General features: G+C 31.1%; 1 protein-coding gene across 7 annotated transcripts in view; it reads left to right on the top strand.

Annotated features, from left to right (window-relative positions):
* The first annotated feature begins 353 nt into the window (after positions 1–353).
* LOC134712047 (papilin-like) overlaps positions 354–17,508 on the top strand; it is a 127,917-nt gene continuing 110,762 nt past the window's right edge. For 4 of the 7 annotated variants that reach the window (XM_063573177.1, XM_063573178.1, XM_063573174.1 and 1 more), the window contains exon 1: positions 354–545. The gene's annotated coding sequence lies outside the window, so the exon portion shown is untranslated. The remainder of the gene's footprint in view (positions 546–17,508) is intronic. The other 3 variants (XM_063573181.1, XM_063573180.1, XM_063573179.1) reach the window with 1 other exon arrangement.

Raw genomic sequence — 17,508 nt, 5'->3', positions numbered from 1 at the left:
GATTTGAACAAAGGGTTTAATGAGTACAGGGTTGTAAAAAATGGAAGATATATTAGGAATAATAGTAATTTGAAAGAAACAGGTGGTTTGTTTTACTAATGTTGTTATTTGGACAAAAAAGGTCGACAGTTTTGCACAAGATACATTTGTGCATCTCTTACTACTATAAGTTGTACAACTAGATCATAATAGTTGATAAAAGTTTATCCTTTATACAGTTATCTTAAACAAACATTTTCAAATTTAACTTTTCAAATTTAATGATATCATAGTGCATGACGTTATTTCAGTGTAACAGGTACAACTACCTGTAATACCAATAGTACTAGATGTTAAATGTTTTATAAAATACTAACGCGTACTGATTATTAGGTCGCTTTAAAACGAATGATAGTTAATAAAAGTGTAACCGGATAGACCAAATTCATTGATAATTTCTGTGTTTCATGGCCTTTTAGTTGGCATTAGGAATTTTCAAATTAATCTCAAGTCTCATTCTTCAAAACGTACTTTTAATGCTGACAAAGTAAAGACATACACAAAAGGTAGGTAGGAAAGTTGTTTTATTTTATGATATATTTTATGTGATTATATGTACCTATTTATATTATATCCTTTCACTGTTATCTATTTCTTTCTATAGAATTGTTTTTTTTTATCTGAAATAGTTTGATAAAGTCAATTTTATGTCAATGGCTATGAATCTTGATTTGAAAACTCTGGAATTTCATAACATCTTACTATAGAACTGTTACTCATATATGCAACTGTTGAGCATATATTTATTTAATTAACGTTTGCCATATCTTTACCATACTTGCTAACTTTGTTTTTATAGTTAGACACCATTGTCCATATCAAAAAGAAACATCTCATCAGTGTTAATTCATATTGGTAATAGGAAAAAGATAGAACTTTGCCAATCCATATTAAGAACAAAATTCTATTCTTTTATAATATGGTTCATGGTCAATACAAATATATAACACTTTATGTAAATCACACCATTTTGCAAGCTTGCATTTATCTTGTGCCTTCTTTTAAAAAAAAATTAAACAACCTTTAAAGTCTCTGTTGTTAAGGATTATCAATACTGTAGCGAAAATATAATCGACTTGTTCTACTGTAAGCAATATTTTTTACTATGACAGAAAAATACATTGGAACATGTTTAATTCTCATGACATTTACAGGTTGCTAAGAGTTAAATATAAAATGAATGAAATTGCCGCCAACATGGATTTGTTTGCAATTGATCACAATTAAATTAAATGCAGTGTTTAAAACACAACTTCATATCATGCCGACATTAATCGTGATTTATCTACTAACATGTAAAATACCCGATAAACTTGTTGGTCTCCAAATTGAATGTCTGTGCATGTGTGAGAGCAAAGAAATAAATTAGATACAGAACGTATTATAAATGTATATATAAATTAGTTTCTGTTTTAAGTTATTGACAACTTGTCTAAACACGGTGCTATTTCAGAGTTTCACATGTCATGTGAACGTGTACTAGATTCAAACCATACTATGTTCTGTCTGTTCCGCTTTTTGGGTTAATGGTTAGAATGCTACATCATTTAAATAGTGAGATTTTAACTCACACTGTAGTATAAGATAATAGGAAGATGTGATAATGAGACAACTATCCAACAGGACAAATTATGGCTCAGATGTAGTAAATTATAGGTCACCGTCCGACCATATCAGCTTTATTGATATTTAAAAGTATATTTGTTTGACCGGCAGAGTCATTGGTCTGTTATTTTGTCTGAAATTTCTCTGGCTTCAGTTATTGCTCTTTTCAAGATCAACCATAGCTTAATTATTTGAATGGTAGCTGGGTTCAAAGGACAAAAAGTACCAATTATATAATCCGTTTGTGTCCATTTTACATTTTGACATTTCTATTTGTATGTATGATGTAATTGAACAAAAACTGAATGACATTCTGATAAAGTGCAGCAATTTTCATTTATTAGCCTTAAAATTGGTTTGTGTCAAACATACTCAAATTAGTGTCATTATTAAAGTTCATCTTTTCTGATGATTGTCGAAATATTGACATTTGAAATAAAATATCTGTTACAGCACAGACGTCATAAATTCTTTTTTTTCTGTTTCTTTTCTTTTTTTGATGAAAATACTTATCAGTGTTTTTATTTGTACATTTTTTGTAATTCAAGGTATGAGATGTTCAGAGCACAACAAATTTTCGTAAAAGGTCTAAATATTGCATCCAATTAGTTTGCGCTGCTCCATTCAAACTTATGTAAACCATTCTCTGAATCATACTCTTACCATTATTTAGTTTTCAGCAGTCTTTGAATACGGCTAAGACAATTTATACACTTTATCATAAGCTAGTAATGAAAGATAAGAATGAAACAACTATATTATAAACGTTATTACACAGTTTTCAAATTGTCAATTTTCCCATTATTATTAGCAGGTTACCTTCGCCACAATATGTGTTTATGTGTATTTAATGTTGCCCCTCATTTGCCGTTAATATGGAACAATACATTTTTGTGTATGAATATTATTTCTTCTTCGCTCCTTCGGACTTTGTGTTGACTATAGTGTTTTTTTTTCGTAAGAGCACCATATCTGGTCAATATGATTTAAGTCGTAAAACGATTGGTTGATGATTTCCGAAGAAGACCAGTCAGTGTGGATTTATTACAAGTAAAACGTGTCGGTGTTGTGTTTTAATTGACATTCAAGGCAGTATATTTCTCAGGCTGGAAAAGTGGTTATTTTGAAACTTGTTGAAAAAGGCCATACAAACGTTTGTCTTCATTCTTTTTGTCTTTAATTCTGAAATCTCTTTTATCATTCAGGTAGTCTTTCAAATATTTAACCACTGGACGTTAAGCAAACATCAATCAATCAACATATCAATTAACCAATCAATCAATCAATCAACCAATCAATCAAATTACCAGTTTGCTTCAAAAATTAAATTCACGGGAAAAAAACGAGAACAGCCTAAATCTGTGGTTAATAAAGTAGATATTTTTCACCTCAAATCGCTCCATAAAACACATGGTTCACTGTATTCTAAATGATCTTTTTTTATTATCTGTTAACGAATCAAATGGGTGGTATTTTTTTTATTCCTCGACCTTATAATTTTTATTTTCATCTGTCAATTACATGGTTATATACCGTATCCTTTTGTTTACCATGCTTGTTTAAAAGTTTTATATTAAGTCTTAACATAATTTTCTTGTCAAATTGACTGTTTTGCTTTCGAAGATAACTGTCCTTGATTATTATAGACAATCTATCTACCATAAATAGATATACGAAGATGTTGTATGAGTGCCAATGAGACATCTCTCCATCCAAGTCACCATTTGTAAAATTAAACCATTATAGGTCAAAGCGCTTGTTGAAATTTTTGTAGATATAAAAGAAAATAGGAATTTTAAACAATTAAAAAACTAAAAATACATGTTCTGATTTAGATTTCTTTTTATCATTCGTGGACAATTAAATTTAAAACAAAAAATAAAAAATAAAAAATGAAGATAATCTAGTTTCATGCCTTTCGAGTAAAAGAGATCGGTGGTTGGACTGTGCAATATCTACGGCGATTCCTGTTTTATATCCCTTTTGTGTATATTACAAAGGAAATCTTAAGTTCGTTCACAAAGCACGTTTTTATTTAGGTAAAGTTTTTATGAAAAAGATGCTTGAAATTCTTGCCGACTTATGCATCATAAAAAAATGATAAAATATGTATGTTCTGTATGAGATGGAGGAAATGGAAATTCCACTTGAAAGGAGAATATGTACGATATTTTGCCTTTCAACCAGACACATTGTGAAGTCCCGAGCGTGAGGTTCACCTGGCACGATGCATCGAATGGCCGCGCACTTTGACATCTCAGTTGCACAGCAATACGATCGCCCGTCTTAAACATTATTTAAGATTAATTTTTTAAATATGTTTATTTACTAGTATAATGAATACACTTATTAATAAGTTCGTTTATTTAGTATATATTCATATATTTATCCTGTAATCTTAAGCAACGATTTACTAGTGATAACCTCATTTACATAACCTAGTAAACCTTTGGGGTTAGATATATTGATAATGTCCTTTCATTCAGTAATTTTAATATGTGTAAGTATTTTCGATTGAAATATACAGGCATGTGGACTTGAAACTGAGGATACTACAAGAACAGCAATAACTGCTGCCTTTCAAGATCTTTTAATTTAGCCGTCATATCTTTCTCATTGCCTGGTGTTTTAGAAATACGCATTGAACTTGCACAAATACATCGAAACTATTCGTGACTGACAATTTTCTGTAAATGGTGCAGGTGTCTGTAAATAAAAACAATATCGTTACAATGTGGTATATATCATATATTGAATCATTTTAGAAAACAGATTCATTGTTAACATGTCGTCGGTTGTTTTTTTTTTGGTGTTAAGATGAACTAGACATTCCTGTAAATGCAACAGGCGTCTACTAATTCATCTTACAAGGTAATTGTGAGATGTTTGATATCACTAGTATTACAAGAGACGTATATTATATACGCTTGTTATCAAGGGGAACGACTTGATGAAATCAAAAGCCTCTTGTTGAATACGTAAACATGAAACTTATATAAAACATCTACCTTTTCATAAAAAAGACCAGTAATTCACATTTCATAGCTTTGTAAACGATATGTGTGAAATATTTTGCAGTTTTTTTAAGTACCTGACATAACGAAATAATATTGACATTATACACCTCGTTAACATAAGAGCCTTAGATATTTGATTGAAAAAAAACAAGTGAGACAATTTCTTGACCTTTAGAATATATCTGCAGTACATTTCTTCTAGTCTTTCCTTATTTGATATGGCAGTTCGGTTACTTTTAGCTTTTAATCCATTGGTAGTGAAGATATATTTGATCGGGTATATTTAGAATATAGAATATATACAATAGAATTGATAGTCGGTGTATAATACGGAACTTTAATAAAATAGAACAACTTTGATATGATCGTCTTTGTAGTCAATATTTATTTGCTGTTGTACCTAAAATTTCTGGAAAGTTCAAAGTACAAAATTTGTAATTAACTACCTCAATATATTAGATAAGGGATATAACTAAATGATTTTGTCTGTTTCTTTTTTTTTTTTTTTTTTTTTCAGTTTATTTTCAACTCGTGAGTTTGAATGTTACTGTCTTGGTATTTCGCCTCTCTTCCACGTTATAAACATGAAGACGATTCGTCTAAGTCGATCTCCAACTTGAACAAAATAGGTTTTGTAAAGCGCCCCAAATTACAGAATTACAAGACAACACCACAGTCGTTCAAGCAGGTGTAAACGATTATACCTTTGATTTTATGTAACCTATTTATCTTGTGAACATAAAGATGAGAATCCAACATAAATTAGATGGTATCTGATCATCTACCCTGTGGATACACAGCTCTAAAATATACTAAAGGTGTGATATACCTGATACCAGGGTTAATTTGACGAGATAAATGTGCATTCCAATAATTTATATCCATTACTTTATACTCAATGTTAATAGTTTCATACGCAAGAAAAGGCAGGGAAATATTATTTGCTTTTAGTGAAGATATTATGACGAAGAATTAAAAAGAAAACGAATACTTACAATCACACAGAACAATCAAACAAACATGAAAATATATGAAAAATATCAATCCCGAAATGATGATCTTAAAATCTTCATTTTAACGAATTGGCTGAGATTATCTGGACACTTTATCACTTAAAATATGTTACATTAAATATAATACCCATATTTGTTTTATTTACCACAATCGTTTGATCAGGGTTATTACAATTTTGTTTTCCAAGGTGGCTATAACCCCTGATCGTTTGACCCAAGACGAAAGTTGATATCAGCGTGTGTGTATAACTTTGTCAGTGTTATTCCTCCATTGCAGTGTGGAACTGGTGAATATATTAGCTCCCTTCCAACTAGCAATCTGTAGTTTTTTTGTACGCTTTCTCAGCAAGGACGCTTTTGTGTATAAGATAACAAACATGTATAGTGTAAAAAAGACAGACATAAAGGCCAGCTATCTATTCACTTTAACAAATTGTCTTGACAAACATTTCCCTGATTATGGAAAAATGCAAGAAAATCAACAGTAATATGTTAATAGCTATAGCTTTATATTATAACATTTACTGTGAAGAGTTGTTAAAAATAACACAGGCTGATTAGCATAACAAAATCAAAATAAATATATTTCATCCAGGTATTTTTGTATTCATGTCTTTTTGAAATTTTAGATAGTATCTTTATGGTCTACAGATCGTCTATGTAATAAATTAAACATTTTATTTACCATATTTATATTTTCTAATTATATCATATTATAAAAACCATATATGTCACTTTGAGTAAACATATTAAGCCCACATAACATTTATGTGTTTATGTAAGAAAATAAAAGTTTCTCGTATTACGATTTATTTTTCTTATTTATGTTTTATCACTTGGTCTATACGATGGTCACATTTGATGATAATAGTTTTCTTATCGGGGCCCTTTATAGCTGACTATATGCGGTATGGGCTTTGCTCACTTTTGAAGGCCTCATATAATTGTTAATGTTTATGTCATTTTGGGCTTTTGTGGATAGTTGTCTCATTGGCAATCATATCACATCTTCTTTTTTATATTGGTTGCTCTGTGAATAGAAAACACCAAAAAGGTAGGGTCAGTTTCCCCTGGATTTATTTAACGCAGAATGGCCATTTTCAAGGAGTGTTCCAGTCGTTGCTAAAAAGCTGCATGTGTGTTTTTAATAGTGAAAACACTTAATGGCGTTTTAATAAATATAATACAATTTTATAGTCTATTGATGTCACAAAGCCTCATTTTTTGGTAAATCATGTTTGGACAATGTTGAGCTAAAGTAAAATGTTTGATACCATGCCCTAGTATGTGTTTGTCAAAAAATATTACGTTACATTGAGACTTTCTATTTTTTAATGCCAAAATGTTTTAAAACCTTTCGGATTTTGTCTTTGGTATTGAAAGTAATTCGGGGGAAGTTGGCCGTAGATATTTATTTGTGATTTTTTTTGTCAGCTAAGCGTTTACACTGCTAGTAAATATATACTGTCTTTTTTGCTGATTACGACTTATCAACAGAACCCAGTGTTATGCCCATATATACATCGTGTAACAGATTCAAAAGTTAGTGAAGATTTTATCACTCAAATATTATTCTTAATGTCATCACGTTGATTATCAACATTTATAGCTGATAAATTATACGATAACTTATTCGTCCTTCGGGTATACACATTAACATAGTTTACATAATGTGTGAAGTTGTAACTGATGCCTTTACTGCCGGAATGGTGAAGACCCAAGTCCAGGAATTATTTAGAGTTCCTATATTTTGTGTAAACAAAACTTGTTAGTTATCCTTCAAATGCAAAAGTATTTTTCTGATTGATTTTATGCATGTGCTTTATATTTACGAGTTTTAAATGTGTCAGTATTACAACTTTTGATACGTTCGGATTCCTTAACAACTCCAATAGTTAAATTTAAGAAGAAATCTCTGCTGGCTATACAATCTTTTTCTTTCTGCAAATTGATGTAATAATATTTTGATCCTCCTGTCAGTTGATTTCACTTGACCACTTGCACATTTTTAATTTTGTTGAGAAACGTTGGGTTGTCTTTAAGATATAAACACAAAGGTCTGTATTGGGTTGCATGTGTAAGGAACCTGGAATCACGGTCTGTGTTGTGTTTTCCATAGAGACTATAAGGTGTTTTTTACAGTTAACGCTGTAGCGGTAGGGTCACTGTTATCATTTTTTTAGTGCAATAGATTTATATTCAAGTGTTAAAAAAAAGAAACTATATTTCTCTGTATTGTTAAAGACGATTTCAAGTTCACTTAGATATTGAACTTTTTTGCTTTCAAAAAAGATTTGTTTTATCAAATTATAAATTCCTCACATATTGGCGATCAAAATTCCAATCGTTGTAATGTAAATAGACAGAACCTGGGTGTTTTCTGTATTGAAAATTCGTTTTTCAGAGATTATGAAAATTGACATTTTAATCTAATATTGTTTGTTTGCTTTTAACTTGAAATGTCATCTAAATAGAGCGGATAAATTAATACGCTATCAATGAGACAGTATCTTAAAATATTGAGACCATAAGGTTACAATAAATTATGTCGTAAACCCACACAAAAACAAATGCATCAAGTTTTTTCTCGTTTAGGGAAATAGAAATATATACCAGTACATCATAAGCCTATTTGGCTGGCTGAAGTTTTATATTATGTATTTAATGTAACGATATACTTTATATTCAGGTTGCACTATAACTAACAATTTTTCTTCTTCTTCTTTATTCGGTACACTTATAAGCTTGCGATAAACAATCACTGAATGACATAGACCTATCACCGGGTTTAAACTTATACCAGCAACACGACGGGTGCCACATTTTGATGAGCATCTGTATACACTTTTGGAACACCTGAGATCACCCCTAGTTTTTTGTGGGGTTCATGTTGCTCAGTCTTCAGTTTTCTATTTTATGTTTAGTTTTTTGTCTTTCTAGCTTTCCATGGCGTTGACAGTTTACTTTCGACTTATGAGTTTCAATGTTGCTTTGGTATCTTATGGCTCACGTATTCGAAGCGAAAATGAGACCTAAATTATTAACTGAGATTAGAAAAACCTGGTCCATTTCCCGTAATTATTTTAAATATTTTGATTATCAATGTTTCAACAAAACGGTCAGCGACTCAACATAACATAATTAAATCACATATATTATATAATCTTGTATAATCTTGTATATGTATATTTCTTTTTCGATGAAACATATAATCTTTGAAAGTTCGTGTTCATGCTTTTCTCTGTTAGCAGGAGTAAACTGTTATCTTTCAGATATCTGTGCCGCACTCTGTTCTGCCTTTTATGGTACAGCTTTTGATTTTTCCATATAAATCTTCCTATCCTGCTCTATGGATGATAAATACAAAGCACTTAAAACACTCTGAAACATTTGATATTGAATAGAGTAATGTGCAAAAATTTGGTTTAAGTCATCGATTAAAAATTCGGTGAAAAAAGCAAAAACTAAAAGGAAAAAAGCATAGATTTTTTTTCTTCAAATTCTTAACTTGGGCTCAAGGACATAATGAAAGGTTTTTGACATTTATTTAATAAACTCAATCATTAGTAAGCAATGAATGTAATACATGCATTTGTATAAAAAAAAGTATGTTTACATTTGTTTGATATGAAAGGCTGTCCCGTTATTTTAGGTGATACAGGTAAAGACAACCGACTACCTATAACGGTATGATATACATGTTTACAGTGCACAGTGGTGTCTGGGTCATTTAAACCAAGCACCTGTTCTGTTAGATCGTACTAGGACTAGAAATCAAGTTTCATTGATAAATTTAGTGCCGAACAACCTGCTGACATTTCAGATTTCTTTCTCTATTTGGAATAAAGTTTCATTTTCTGGATTAAGTATCTCAATCCATACAAGGGGAATAAAACATAAACTTTATAAGACTAAAGGTAAGATACTTATTAGAAACTTCGATATAATTGCTACTGGATGGTATGTTAGCATGGGTCAAATTCAATCAATTTTGGATGCTTATTTATTTGCTGCCACTTTATCATGACAGTGAAAATCTATAATAGTTCTGTCGATTTGGTTTGAGACCATCTTGGTAATTTGGCCTCTATTCACGCTGCTGGTTTAAAATTTTGTACATCTGTGGAGTTTTATGCTTTTCTAGCTTCAACAGTGTTTCAAGCGATTGAAAATGCAGCTTGCAGACGAGCCAACCTCAGAGATTTAAAATGGGTGAAAAAGTAGCTATTTGCAATTTCCTTATCCTTTATTATTTATAAAATATGATTTAATAAATAAAACTGGATAAAATATAGAATGATACAAAAAAACAACCGAAAGCTAGGTTTTTATGTAGAAATGAAATATTTAAGATGTACATGAAAAGTTTGAAGCTTGACCTATGATAATGCGAGAACAGTAATTCGCGACTCTGTGTAAACCTGATTATTATGACAGTAATAGTCGTTTTAAATGTGTAAATGTGCGAAATAACGAGAGACACTAACTAGTTATCATCGATGCCCTAAAGGACATTATATGTTTTTTGTATTTAGACCGAGTTCAAAAAGATTTTTAGTATGATTATGAAAAAAACTACTCCATTTCACCCTAATTTTAAGATCCGACACCTTAATATAGTCTGTATAATTGATTAATGATATTTAAAAGTCCCATACTAATATCTTTTGAGGAAGGATGATATGTTTGATATAGTTCATAGTTGATCAATTAACTTAGGTGTCGAGCAAATATGTAAAATTATCCTGACTTTGTCATGCCAGTTCTGTTGTGGATCTAATATCATATTTCTTTTCATAATATTTGAATAACCTTGATATGCAATACAATTAATACAATTTTGCTGTGCGAGAGTGTTGACATATGAGTGAGTATCATTACTTAACCTATCCGTTTCATATCAATGACAGAGGAACTCTTCCTAGAAATCTCGTCATTCGTTGCCCAACAAAGGACATACAAATCAAAACGATTGCCAAGTAAAAACAGGCACTCGATAACTGTAAATGGTAGTAAAAATAAGAGTGCAGAAACTTCTACCAGCTCCAACTCAAAATATTGACAATTCTGTGTCCAGGGGGTCTAAAATTCAGTTTGACAGCTTCAGACGTTTGACTAGATCAACAGTATTAGAGACAACTAGTTTCGAAAATAAGAAAAGGTAGAATGGATGTACATGAAACAAAACAGGGAATGATCGATTGGATTTTCTTGAGAGTTATTGGAATGTTTTCAGTGATGAACTAAAGAGTTCATACTATATATAGACTTTGTCATGTAGAAATTTCAATTTATACACAAAATAATTTTACCAAACAATTGAGATGCTTTGGTGTTTATTTCATTATCGGAAGGAAACTCATTCTTCTTGCATGTTTTGTTACAATTTCTATATAACCATAACAGAAAAGGCCTTATGTCCCAATTGGGATGAAGAGGATACGTTAGTAAAGTAATAACAGAAAAGGACTAATCACGATGGAGGCGAAACATACTCAAGAATTACGAAATAGAAGAGAAAGACGCACTAGCTTACTTAAGCGTTGAGAATTTAATTGCGAACTCAAATAAAAAAAATCGTAGTAATATTTTAAAAATGCTTTTAAGGTCAACTTTCTCCAGCTTTACACAGATATCAGCCGTATGATCGATTGATCAAGCCCCAAAAATTATCAAACTTCATGATAGGCCGTGTATCGCTTAGAGGCATATGATTAAAACCTGTTTTGTCACCAACCTATCTACACCAATCCATCTAACCAATGGCGATCATTGCGTGCTTGTATCAGTTTTGGCGATATAACCTTTCTGAGCTGTATACATATGATCTCTCATCAGGAAGCTATCGTGAGGGTTAACAAACTGTGTTAGGTATCCATTCTAGGTGAGGTTAAACGCCTTTTTATTTGGAGATGATATCTTATCTGATGAGTACGATGAAATTATATATGCATAAAATTTTGGTTAAATTAAACGGTTTGATGACGAAATTTCTGAATTAAACATTTTTGTACTTAATATTATTTTTTGTTCAACGGAGCAAATATAAGATTTCAACATCTTTAGCATATTTTAATAGTTGTTTTACTGATAAACTATACATAACTGATAGCTTTAACCATATCTGCACATCAACCTTCGGGATATACAGCACTGATGTTGAATGTGTACCCATAAGAAGAAGACATGCAATTTGAAATTAATTCCTATGCCAATCTCTATTATTTAGAAATCATGAAATATCATAAACAAAACCAGGCATTTTTTTAATTTTATAGTTCATATTGTATTTAATTTTTATATAGCTAAAATTACATTCGTCAAGTATAAATTTACATAGATATGTAAAGTATGTTATGTTGAGATTTTTTTTAAATGATCTACAAAACAAATAGCTTAGAATGATGGATATATCACAATCGATGTCTGAGTTGTGGAGACATTTCATTACAGATAAACAAGATTTTGAAAATGTTTATTCTTTCATTTGCGCCGATTTCATTTTTTCATTTGCGCCGATTTTATATTTGCTCCTAATTAGATTTACAGGTAAGTTAATACTTGTACATGTACTGTACTGTACCATTTATAAAATCTGGTTGTTCATTTATGTTTAAGTTAATTTTGATTTATATTGTTCTGGAACTACGTATTTCACGATGGACATATTACACACTGAAACGAGCCGAGGAGTCAATTCTTTAATCATCGAGGGGCATACATATCGGAAGGTTAGTGTCCTGAAACATAACAACATATCTTTCAAATGTACCATAAATCGTGTAAAGCCATAGTCACCACGGATTTTATTGTCAAAACACTGATCGAGCCTAAACATGTGGCAGATGTCCGAAAGACAGAGGTTAAAGTACTACGGGTACTGTCAAGGAAAAGTCTGGAGGTGTATCTTGTAGGCCTTCTTCCATCTCCCCATAGCCGTGAGCAGGGGACAACAGTTATATAAATGTTAAAATTGGAAATTCATCACATTTGTACAAATGGCTAATGGAAGAGGTCTAAAATTATAAATGAAAAATAACATGACTTGGATTGAGAGTTCTCTTATTTGCACTCATACCACATCTTCTTATATCTATTCACCTGTAAAAAAATCGGCGCAAATGAAAAAACAATTGGCGCAAATGAAAGAAAAAATCGGCGCAAATGAAATGCAGATCGGCGCAAATGCGAAACGCCGGATAAAGGTTATGCGAGATAATAAATTTAACAGCTCTCAAAACTCCAACTTGAACATAATCATGCATCTATTAAATACTGCAACAAACTGAAAAATAAGGTATCTCTACAAGCAGCACTAATTCTGCTTCATGTAAAGTATAGTACAAAGTTAGAAAAAAAAAACCATTTAAGCCTGAGACTAATAAAGGCCAGATGCTCCTGACTTGGGACAGGCGCAAAAACGCGGCGAGGGTCAACATGTTTTGTAAGATCTCAACCCTCTCCTTTAACCTCTATTATAATGCATTTATAAGTAAGACATTGATATACTATACATTTACTTATTTGATTTAGATATCAGAAAGGATCCATACAATTTTCCACAGTAAATGCTAGTTGTCTTTGAAATCTATTAAGTTCAGTAAATGACTGTCCTGTACTATCAACGCAACATAATATTTCATATATACAAGTAGGGCGTTAAAGGATACATCTCAATTTCAATTATAATTATTAAGCACAACTGACAAAGTTTACTGTCCTATTTGGTTTTAGGATCATATTTGTATTTTTATGTTTTATACTGTAACACATTATTATTTCAAAGATGGTATTTAATTTCAGAATATGATAAAGCCTTTACCCAATTTTAATTCAGTTTGACTTAATCATGATAAAGCTTAAATTATGATAGTCGAGAGGTCGGATTTATGGTTAAATTGAGACTTCATAGTTTTATGTTATACAAGTAAAATATGAAAACTATTCACTCTTTCGGTTTTTGACCTTTTTATACATTTTTTTATGTACGATCTTTTCATCTAGGATTTCATTTTGTTTTCAAGTAAGTGAAGTTGAAAAACGTCCATACGTGAAGTCCATTAATGAGTTGTATATGATATGTATACATTTATATGTAAAACCTCAAGATGATAGTCAACTATCGTTCTTACGAGGACACTTTATCGTTATGTAAAACCTCCAGATAATATTCAACTATCTTTCTTACGAGGACACTTTATCGTTTGTAAATCAATACTGTACTCCGTAAATAAACTATGTATACACCTAAAAGGCGTACAAAATGACACCAGTATCAAAAAAGTATTTGGAAACAATAAATACAAAAACAAGTTATATCAATAACTATTTTGGATAAAATATTAATATCTGTCTTCAGTATTATGCAAATGAATTGTATCAATCAATTCTGATTATACTGAAACATTTCGAACAAAAATTATCCAGTTCACATACATTTATTTTTTACAACAGAGCTGCCAATTTATGTATCCCATACCCAAACTCACACATCCAGCTGCGGTGGTTAGCACTACTCGTTTGAATAACGCATTTTCATTGATCTCATTTGAAGCTACGATTTTAAAATTTTCTGATTCTAAATCTTTCCAAAGTAAGTCTCTCTTCCCAAGACCAAGCAGTGGTGTTGTCAATGATGGCTTCATTCCGTCGATTGAGATCTTGTGGACTCTTGCAGGGGCTGTTAGAACAAACGATGTCTGACGTGTAATCGAATACTGCATACCCAACTTTCAACATTAACTCCATGCACTGGTACAAAACAATTGTACTATATTTTGCAATACTACTTATGATACTACAAATATTGCGTATCTGTAAATTTGATAAACAGTATGTTGCCTCTATGTTGGGGAGTCAGAACAACCATTTCACAAACTTATACACGACAAGCGATGTGACTATGAATTTAAGTCCGACCTTCCTTGCAGTCGATATTTGAGAGATAACCCGGCCATACTAAAGCAATAAAACAAAAAACTTTGAAAATATTAAATAGTTTTGTACGTCATTCCCTTTGCTTTCAATACGTAACTGTTTATCAGAATTACTTTCAGTTGCAGATTAAAGAGATTATAGACACTTATGGTAAGTTAATCTGGGTTTAATTTAGACTAAACATTTTATTAACCTTTTGGAATTGCACTCAGTGTAATTATTTTATTGTACATTAATTGATATCGTAATGCATATATATTTTTCGTATGTGCAATCTTACGTTAGTATAAAAAGTTGACTCGGTATACAATTTGGTCACCAGCACCTATCCCGTTTTGCAGTGAGACCAGAAAATGGTAATCCCTCATTTTTTGGTCATATGAACACATACATAACCACAACGATACGGATAGCGACTTTAAAGGTTTTTTTAGGTATAAAATTGGTAAAATTTCTGATTCCACATAGTCATTGAAAATGAATTTGATTTTGTATCCAATCACATTTTAGTTGTAAGAGACATATTTGTTTGTTTGATGACTACTTTCTTTGTCCAGCGGCAAATATTACATTTGTATTCAGAACGATAACATGTCAATACATTACAAAGATACCTATTCTATACTAGACTAACTCATTGAGTCATATTTTGAACAAGCTTGCTCTCAAATTAACAGTCAGGAGCAAGACACGTTACTTTTCTTTGACAAAGTACTCCGAGGCGACCAACATTTCAATATTGTATCTATATGCCGTCTGACTGGATGAAGTAGCAAAATCAAATACCAAATTAAAGTTCAAAATTTGCTCATATTCCATACAAGAATGCTATAACAAGACCACCGGGATGGTAAAATAAAAACGATAGTAAAAAGTACCATTTAAACATCATTTTGAATATCTTGATCAAGATCATTGACCATATTAAACAGTTCAAGTTTTATTTAGGCTTATTTGGGTTTTAAACTTGAAGGTTATGCACCTTATAAAATTTGAGGAATTATCCGAAATTGCGCTTATTATAATTCACCTAATTCCATTGAACGTTTAAGTTTGCTCTGGATTATTTTTGATCAAATAAAACAGAATTAAGACGGGATACCTTGCTTTAAAGTAAAGGTAACATCTTCAAACTATGAAGTTACTATTTATCTTAAACATTCAATTTAAATAATTGCTTTACTATAGTCTTCACTATATAAGTTATAATTTATTATCAATGTTTATGTAATTTCATGATTGTATGCATACAGTTGTACTCAAGTATAATCATTTCAGTTACCGTATAATAATCGAGTTTCATAAAGGATAAATTAGGCATTTGATTTATATCAGATCACACACGTGTTATTTTATATCAATTTGACAACTAGACAGTATCGCTGATACAATTATATATATATATATATATATATATCATGTACTGTAGTTCGCCGCTAGATTAAAACTGACGAGAAAAGGTAACACACGGCCACCGAAAGCTTTAAAATGAAGCCCAGGTGGTCGTGTGGTCTAGCTGTAGTGCAGGCGATTTGGTGTCACGATATCTCAGTAGCATGGGTTCAAATCCCGGCGAGGGAAGAACAAAAAATTTGCCGGGATTCGAACCCATGCTACTGTGATATCGTGACACCAAATCCCCTTCACTGCAGCCGTCCCGGGCTCTACAAATATAAATCTATTATACCAGTGTTTATTGTTTGAATACATTGGTTCGCTGAAAAATAATTTGTCTCTACGATTAAGTAAAACTGATATAAAGTAAGGCTACTGATCCAGTTGTGGAATAGAAATATTTTTGACAGAAGATAACCGTTCAAACTTTTTGTCGCTATTCCTTTAGCCTTTGCTGATATATAATCATGGTATCCTCCTTTTGATACAAATAAATGAATTATCATTTAATGGTCATTTGCATCATATGCATCTCAACATTGTTTTTTTCCCTTCATTATACGCACATATTAAATTGTTTGTTGACTGCTTTATTTGTCCATCGACTAATATTACGTACATATTCAGAATAATAACATGTTAATGCAATATGAAGAATTTGTCTACTAGACTAAGTCGACTTACTCAATGAGTCAGATTTTAATTACACTTGCTAACTTTATTCTTTATTTGTGATATTTTTGTAAGTGTTTGAAATTTACATTTAATCAGTATATCTTGTTCATCATGCAACCAAAAAAAACAAAAAAAACCACACCAAAAAGTAACTTGCTAAACAAACATTCGCCACATTCTGTATGTGAATTTTCCAAGTCAGGAGCCTGTAACTCAATGGTTGTCGGTTGTTGCTGTGTAACATTTTTTTCGTACCTTAGTTTGTACATGGCTGTTAATTTTCTCGTTTGAATTATTTTACATTTGTCATTTTGGACCCTTTTATAGCGGACTATGCGGTATGGGCCTAACTAATTGTGACCTAAAGTTGTCATTTTTTTAGTGTCATTTGGTCTTTTGTGGAGAGTTGTCTCATTGGCAATCACATATTCATATTTTTATAAGTAGATGTATTTGGCATGAAATCAAAAAACAAATTGTCGCTAGAATGTTTTTAAAATATTATAAGCTTTTATACAAGATAATATAGAGAAATGATCCTATCTGAGGATGTCTTGTATCATTAAAAATAAAGCTGTCTCATTTGTCACTATTAATTATCCTTAGTGGCCTAAAGTAAATTATAAAGTATCTGATCCTTAAAAAGGTGTAAAAATTTGTAACAATATACATAAATAATCACACTTTTAAACGTCAGAAATAACTTAACCATGTTCTTGTCAATTGCTTGCTTGTTTTGTCATTCAAAATTTGAAAGAACATCACAGTTTGTTGGCTTTTTTTGTAGGTAAAATTACAAAACTATAAGATTATAACAGGTGATGCTT

Source organism: Mytilus trossulus, chromosome 3, assembly GCF_036588685.1.
Source record: "Mytilus trossulus isolate FHL-02 chromosome 3, PNRI_Mtr1.1.1.hap1, whole genome shotgun sequence".
NCBI lineage: Eukaryota > Metazoa > Mollusca > Bivalvia > Mytilida > Mytilidae > Mytilus > Mytilus trossulus.
Note: the sequence above shows the minus strand (reverse complement) of the source record. Positions and strands in the feature narration are given on the sequence as shown.